The following is an 8614-nucleotide window of genomic DNA, read 5'->3' on the forward strand; positions in this document are numbered from 1 at the left end:
ACCTTACACCAACTGAAATCCAAGGTCACCTCCAGGGAGGACCAGAAATGAAGTTGATGGTCTCAGGCCTACCCATAAAGCTTTAAATTTTTTTATAAGGAGATTGAAATCATGCATAATTTGCATAATTCAGATTGATAATGAGCAGAAATGCCTCAGCCTAGTGCCTCTTAGTCTGACCCTAGCTTACCTTTCCAGCCTACCTCAGATTACTTCCCTGTGTGAACCGGTCCACGCACAACCCGCTGAACACGCCCTATTTCTGCCTCCATACCTGATTTCTCTCTTCCTCCTACCTAGAATACCTTTCTCCTCCCCCGTGCCAAGCCACCTCCAGCCCATCCCTCAAGACTGTCGTCTTTCAATAATTTAGTTCACGCATACCCTAAACATTTTTAAAAATTATGTATCCCTCAACAAAGCTTGTTTATAAAAGTGATGTATTCCCTCGGAATTTTAAAACTTGATTATTTTTTTTAACCAGGTTTAAATAGTTGCAAAGAATGTGATTTCTGGTGTATTAGAAATATTAACATTTTAAAATAAGACAAGCCAGATGTGGTGGCTCATGCCTTTAGTCCCAGCTGCTCAGGAGGCTGAGGCAGGAGAATCGCTTGAGCCCAGTGGTTTGAGACCAGCCTGGGAAATACAGTGAGATCCCTTCTCAAAAAAAAAAAGGAGAAAGGATGATAAAATAAATAAAACAAGACATATTAAATGTATCCGGTGGAATCTAAATAGCACAGTGATTTGATATTTACCATTAACAATTTGCAAAATATATAAGCAAGCTCTTTTTAAAATAGGAAATTTTACATCTTTGCTTTATCTCCTTGAACTTGTATTCTTTCCACTTTGCTCACATAATGCTATCCTAATGTAATAAATAGTTTATGCCTGAAAGTCTTTTATTGACAAAATCATACTTCTCTGCCATTAAAAATATATAAATTAAAATTGTATTCTTTTATCTTTTGTGACCATAAGGCTCTAGAGTTTAAATTTTTCTTCTGGACTGACTTATCATTATAATCATTATTACTGCACTGTTTATCAAAACAACACAAATGTATTGTAAATGTTGATAATTATTGAACATAAGAAGTAAAATTTTATAGGAAATACAACTTATACTGAGATAGATGTATTCATGTAAGAATGAGACAGTAATCAGCATCAATTTTATTTCCACATTTCAATTTCATATATGGTAATGTAGAGAAATATTGTTCACATAAATTAGTACTCAGGAGGCCGGGTGCGGTGGCCTGTAATCCTAGCACTCTGGGAGGCCGAGGTGGGAAGATCGCTTGAGCTCAGGAGTTGGAGACCAGCCTGAGCAAGAGTGAGACCCCGTCTCTACTAAAAATAGAAAAAATTAGTCGGGCATTGTGGTGTGTGCCTGTAGTCTCAGCTACTTGGGAGGCTGAGGCAGGAGAATCACTTGAGCCCAGGAGTTGAGGTTGCTGTGAGCTAGGCTGACGCCATGGCACTCTAGCCTGGGCAATAGAGAGAGACCCTGTCTCAAAAAAAAAAAGAATAAAGATGACTTTCTGGAAATTGATTCTCTTAACCATAACCCTGCCCACCTACCCTTAGAAAATTCTTTTTGTACCTCTAGGGGCGCACATGCCTCAGTTTGAAAACCACTACATCCTCCCTGAAGCCGCCATGACCCCTTGGATTCAGGGACCTGTCTCTGACGGCTTTGCTGTTGTTACTGCCTGTACTATCCACTTGAAAACTATCAGGAGTTAGTTACCTTTTTATATATGTGTGTCACATTTTCCTAGCAAGCTGTAGTCTCTTTGAGGATGGGAACCATATCTCCAAGTATTTTATACCCCCCCCCCCACTGTCTAGCATGGACATTCAGAAAATATTTGAGCTCTGTTTGATGAGTGAATTGGTCACTTCTTAAAAATTTTTCAAAATATTAAGGGGGTACAAATGTTTTTGTTACATGGAAGTCAGGGGATTTGGTGTGTCTGATACGAGAATAGTGTTCATGTACCCAACAGGTAAGTTTTTATCCACACCTCCCCTCCCACCCTCCCCCTTCTGGGTTTCCAAAGCCCTTTCTATCTCTCTGTGCCCGTGTGTGCCCATCGTTTAGCTCCCTGGTCACTTTTCTCTGGGTGCTTCAATCATCTCGGCTTGCCCTGAAGTTACGGGATGAAAGAAGTCAAAGCTTCTGTCTCCTTCACGTAAGAGGATCAATCAACGTCTGGACGCTTCGCTTCTGAAAAATGGCATGGCCACGCTGCTTGTAACGAGGAGCCACTGAGGGCTCTTGAAACGGTCTGTGGCAAGTGGGTTTGGGGCAGATCAACGTGACATCGGTGACTGCTGGGTGGAGGGGGCGTGGGAGATGGTGGCGGGGGGAGGGGACAGCTGACGGCAGCAAGTCCAGACAGAAAGCTGCTCCTATGATCCAGAGGTGAGGCGACGGGCACACACTGGAGGGTGTGTCCTGGAATGGCGAGCCCCACTGCACCCTCAGACAGCAACCCCAGCTGCCTTCCTGAACCCCCAAACCCGGACGCAAGACAGATCACAACCCCCACTCCTCCACCAGCCAAAACCAATCGTTTGAAATGCCGACATGCCGACCCTGCCCCCTGGTGGCGGTTGGCGGCACTGCAGATACAGCGTTACAAGGAAGCCCCGCCCTGTTTCTTCTAAGGGGAGATTGGGATTGAGTGGGGGTGAGGGGAAGATGCTCGGATAACTTAGCCTCTGTGCCTGGCTCTTTGCTGGCTGTAGAAAAAGAAGAGAATAAAGGAGGGAAAGGAGGGGGCCATACATATGGGTTTGGGGTAACTGAGCACTTGGGGGCAGTTTTTGTCCCTAGACTTACCGCACAAAGCAAAACCTAGAAGGAATCTTTGACCTGAAGTTGCAAAGTGACAAGCACATGGGCCATAGTTTAGCCCATGCAACGGCTCCATGTTTTTGGTTAGTTGTCAATACAACATCCAGCACATGCTTGAAGACCTTCAGGGACAAGAAAGTCATTGTCTATTAATTAAGCTGCAGCTCATTGCGCCTTCCCACAGCTCTGACTGCTTTTGCTGGGTGGGAACTTGCACTGGGGCTGGGTTCCCACAAAGACACGTGTGCAGACATGGGAAGGGACTTGCCTGCAGTATGTCTCAGAAGTGAAGTAGCCAATTAGCAGGCATGTAGTTGGGTACTCAGTGCCCCCGGACTGTGCTGGTGGGTGACAATGGCATCACCTATGCCCTGAAGGAACTTCCTGTCTGGGCAGGAACCAGCAGGGTTTACAGACATGAGATCCACGCCCGGCAGTGCTGACTGACAGAGTGACACCTGGAAATAGCTCACTGCAAGGGAACAGCCCAAATCTGAGTTCCCAAGGAGGTCTATCCCTGCCATTCCTGTGGGTAAAAGTCCTCCCAGATATAAGAAATTAGGAACGTGAGTTCTGAAAATATCAACTGTGGTTACTAAGCTTGGTCATTATGGACATGTAGGAGTTATAATCAGAAACTAACTTGATCTTCGATGACAGAGTCGGGACACCTGAGTTTTACGTCCTTTCTGCATATTCAAATTAACTTGGGTACATTTCTCTGCTTTGTAAGGCTGAGCTTCTCTATCTGTGAGCTGAGGGGGCCTAATCAGTAGGTGCTAAATAAATGTTTGTGATTGACTGCCTACCTCTGCCGCTGAGAGCATTACTCAAAACAGAGGTGCCCAGACAGCCCAGAAGAAATGGACCCTCCAGTAGCCCCAGGTAGAGGTTAGTCCTGGAAGAGCAAAAGGGGAAAATACGTGAGAGGCTTGTGAGTATTTTCAACCACGAGAGGGCGCCCCAGCCTCACTCGCCTGCCAGCGCCGGGAGGAAGGACCCATGTCAGAGGCACCTGCGCAGTGCTGCCTCAGCGGAGCAGAACCTCACCTTGGTCACCACTGGGCCAAGACAGGGGGCCTGAGATGTAAACAAAGGTGGGCATAGGACAGGGAGGGGGCTAAAGAGATAAAAGGGACTCTGGAGCCACGGAGCATGCCTACAGGTACATCAGGAAAGGAGAACTGAGGTGGGGTCACACTGAGGTTTCCCGTTAACTGGAGGATGAAGGCAGTGCTCAATCTAATGCAGAAAAACTTCTCTCTGCAAGGACATCAGAGCCTGCACAGTGGTCAGCAAATATCTTGACTTGAATGCACAGGGGAGGAGGGGCCAGAAGCCAAATTGGGATGCCTGACTTTGGTCATTAGACCATATGCTCTAGAGAACCATGGAAGGAAGTTCTTTGAAACTGTGAAAGTGGTACTTTGGCATGAGTCATCTGGCAGCTGTAGACAGGAGAGATTTAAATACATAAGTCTAAGCAACATATATGCAAATAAATCACTGGGAGTCCGGTCTTTGGGGAAATCCCAACCGAGACCATTTCTCCAAAAGGAGGGGGCTTTGCATCCGCCCTTATTTCTCCCTCCAGGTCTTCCCTGAGACACAAGCTAGTTTCCAGGACACACAGTCCTGGTTCCAGGGCTGGGAAGCTGGGTCTGGAGAGAGAAGCAGACCACCTTCACCAGGGGACACAACCTGAGGGTGTCCTGCTCTGGAAGCCGAGGAGTCACCTTGAGGTGCCCACCTCTTACACCACCCATGTAGCTGCTCTGAGAAGCCAAGCACAGAAACACAGTGCCATGGGGGCACTGGACTTTTGAGGGAAGGCAGTAGAGCAGCATCCAGGGGGAAGAAGGGAAACTGAGGCATTTGATACCATTAAACCCTAACTGCCCCAACTTGATTAGCTCCACATCCCAGACCCTCAAACCACAGGCTGTGCATCCCCTGAGAACAGAAACTACGCTTTACTCTCCACCTCAACACAAACAGCTCCAGTAGAGAGCCAGTACTCAACAAATGTTTGCTGAAAAGACCGAATGGGCGAGAATGAGTGGGTAAGTTGGTATGGTCTCTTCCCCCCAAGGTGTGGCTCAGCTCATCACAGGTGATGGCACCTTTGCAAACCTGAACTTCCTGTCCACGGAGTGGAGATGATCATTCCCAGACAACCTTCCCAGGGCAACCCTGAAGATCGGAGGTAGGAGGGCTTTGCGGCAACAGCCTGTGGCTTTAGCTCTTTCCTTCTTTCTTATCCTGTTCCATAATTTAAAGTGATTGAAAACAATAAACTGAAGTAATTCATCTTGATTAGAAAAAGGTACTCATTCAGGCAGCATTGTGAAGATGTAGTTGCTCGCAAACTCTAAAGTGATAAACAGATTAGGAAGTTGATACTGGCACGTGTATAATCCACTTTTGGCCAAATTAGGAAGCAAGGCTAAATAGAGAGATTTTTTGGGGGGGTGGGGACAAGGTCTCACTCTGTAGCTCAAGCTGGAGTGCAGGGATGCAATCATAGCTCACTGCTGCAGCCTCAAACTCCTGGCCTCAAGCCTCCCAGGGTGCTGAGATTATAGGTGTGAGCCACCGCGCTGGCCTTTTTAGCCTATTTCTTAGCCAGGCTACTAGAGATCTGGGTACGCTGGCTCTTCCTCTTTCCCATACTGGGCTTCTCTGGTCCCCATGAGTTTTTCCCAGAGTTAGAGGAACCCTGGTCTTTGTAGGATCCTGGGGCCAAGAATCACAGAGGACCATTTAACATTGGATGGTGAACCAGAAAACCTGGGGATTGAGCCTTCTGGTTTCTGTAGGATCTTTTAAACATTTCCCCCCCAGCTGTAAAAAGTAGATAATTACGCCTTTCTTGCTTATCTCAAATCAGTCTTTGATGGTCATCATTGATAGCCTATGTGAATGTGTTTTATAAACTCTAAGGCAGTATAGTACTACTTACTACGCTTCTGTCAGAACCCTGAAATCCTAAATGGTTTGATTGAAAGGCTACTTAGGTCTGGTGCCAAAGCTAGCTCTGGAGACTTGTCAATGTTCTCTAAGATTCCTGGGCCCCACCCTGTCCTCCTTCCACCTCTCCTCTAGGTAGAATGTGGGATTAAAAATCTTTCGATGACTATTGATCCAATGAAAAAAACAGTCAAGGAGTACAAAAACTGGAATCAACTCAATTGCATTTCTTGTTAAGGATAAGAGAAATATGAAAATGTGTCCTTTTTAAGATAACCATAGAAAACATTTAGTGAGTACCTACTTATGTGGTAGGCATGTTCTCGTGTTATCATTAACCCTCATAATAACCTTGTGAGGGAAGGGCACAGAGTCACAAAGAAATATATACTCAGAGGGAAAACAATAGGCTTGCACAGAACGAGATAGCCCTTCCCTATCTCAGATAGCCAGCCACGCCTTATCTTTTAAACTCCTCCTACTAGACTGTGTTGCATTTTCTCTACTACAGGCAGAAATAGAGATACACTGTCTTGGTCCTTGCATAAGCTGAGGGCCAGATGGGTCCTAAAGGCCCATTGACCCTAACTGCTGGGTAAAAAGGCCAGAGAGACTGCACAGGGCTGGGCTGAAACTAGGTGGGTCACAGAGAGCATCTCTTTGTCCCTTAATCAGGGAGCAGGACTTATTTTCCCAGGGAAAGATCAGGTCACATTCAGACCAAGATACCCAGGGCAGAAAGCGGTGTGCGTGGCACTCCGGGAGGAGGACTGCAGTCAGCAGACCTGAGCTCTGCTCCCAGCTTCTGGAACTGTAGGGAGAGTCTTCCAAGCCTGTGGCATCCAACGTCTGTTGCCTCCCTGTGTGTGTGGGTCTGAAATGGCCCTGTGGGGCGGGGGTTGGAGCCCTGGATTGGGAGACAGGAGAGTCCAGCATGCATTGGCCACTGTCTCCAAGACAATGAAGTGCTCGCTTTAGAGCAAACCACTTACCCTCTCTGTGCTTCAACTTCCTCATCCGTAAAATGGGAGCAGGGAGTACACTACATACTCTCAGAACTAACATTTGAGTCTTGTTTTCTCAGGTCATCTGAAGGGCTGTTTAGAAAAACAGGCTGAGGGGTTTGCTCAAAAGTGACGAAGACAATGGCCAAGGGCACCTGTCCTCAATCACTGTCCTCCCTGCAAACTCCTGCAGGGCTCCCACTCACTGGTCCCAGCCAAAGGGCGAGGGAGCCCATCGATGTTGTCTGCACTGCCCGGAGGGTGTGGGAAGGCTGGGTGATGGTTAAGCAGGCCAGGGGAAATGCATCAGGAGCTCACACCCCTTTCTGGTCAGCCCTGGAACGTTGCCAGGGCAGTGATCTGCCCAGCCTGTCTCTCCCCTCACCAGGGTGGTCTTCAGTTTCTATAGCTCCTCCTCTGTGCCTAGGAGCACAGGTCGGGGAATGCCTCACCTGGAGGGCCGCGGAGGCAGGGCAGGCCCGTGGCAGGATAGAGTGGGATTTGCTCCTTTCTCCTGACACCTTTGCAGGAAAGTCTGTCTTTATTTTATTTATTTTCTGAGACAGGGTCTCACTCTATTGCCCAGGCTAGAGTGCAATGGCGTCATCATAGCTCATTGCAACCTCAAACTCCTGGGTTCAAGCCATCCTCCTGCCTCAGCCTCCCAAGTAGCTGGGACTATAGGCGTTCACACTACACTCAGCTAAATTTTCTATTTTTAGTAGAGATGGGGTCTTGCTCTTGCTCTGGCTGGTCTCAAACTCCTGACCTCAAGTGTTCCTCCGGCCTCAGCCTCCCAGAGTGCTAGGATTCCAGGTGTGAGCCACCACATCCAGCCAAGACTTCTGAATTTTCCACCTTTCCCTTTCATGGTCCCCTTCTGGCACTTTCCTTAACCCTACTGGAGGGGCTTAGGCCAGTTTCTCAGGGATATTAGCACTCTGACAGAGAACTCACGATTAAAAAGGCCTTGTTCAAGACCTCAGGAAATGGAGCTCTGCAGGGCAGGTGCAGGACGGGCAGGACAGCGGGGAGAGGTGGGCATGAGTGAGTCCTGGTCCCTCCTGAGACCCCTGGGTCCTACGCAGCCTGCACCTTTACCTTGCTGATTCCCAGGGACGCTTCATGCCAGGCCACACAGCCTGGAACCTGGGAGCCTACTCTCCTGTGAAGGCCCCAAGATAAGTCACATCCCTGAAATATGCTGGCCAGGCAGCAGCGCCCAGGAATAGCCTGGTCGGGTGCAAGCACCCTCTCTGTTGCAAGAAGGAGTGTCGGCTCCTGGCCAGGGCACGGGGCAGCGGGGCCCCCAGTGCCTCCCAGCATCCGTTGAGCGCAGGTCTCACCGGTGTGGGGAGGGAGAACGTGTAAAGATAGCCTTTCTAGTTCTGCAAGAAAGAGACCCCCGAACAAAAGAACCCTGGCTATTCCCAGATGCCTAAATCCCTTTCAGAAAGGAAAGACGCCTTCCACCTGCAATCAGAGACCAGGACTAAACACCTCTGGGAAGGAGTAAGGTGCTTTCTGGGACAGGGAGTCAGGACATGGCCGCTCCTGACCCCAGCCATTGTGTGCCCCTGCAAGGAAGCCCTTTAACTACCATCAACTCAAGTTCGGTCCAAACGTCGGTCCAAACGTGACCGTCCACTAAGGCCTTTCTGCAGAGGCCCCACCCTGAGAAGAGTCCCCAGTGCGGCCCCCCCCACGCCCCGCCCCGCAGCTCCTCCTCCCAGGCCCAGGCGTGGGCCCTGCTCACCAAAGCAAG

Source organism: Lemur catta, chromosome 1, assembly GCF_020740605.2.
Source record: "Lemur catta isolate mLemCat1 chromosome 1, mLemCat1.pri, whole genome shotgun sequence".
Classification (NCBI taxonomy): Eukaryota; Metazoa; Chordata; class Mammalia; order Primates; family Lemuridae; genus Lemur; species Lemur catta.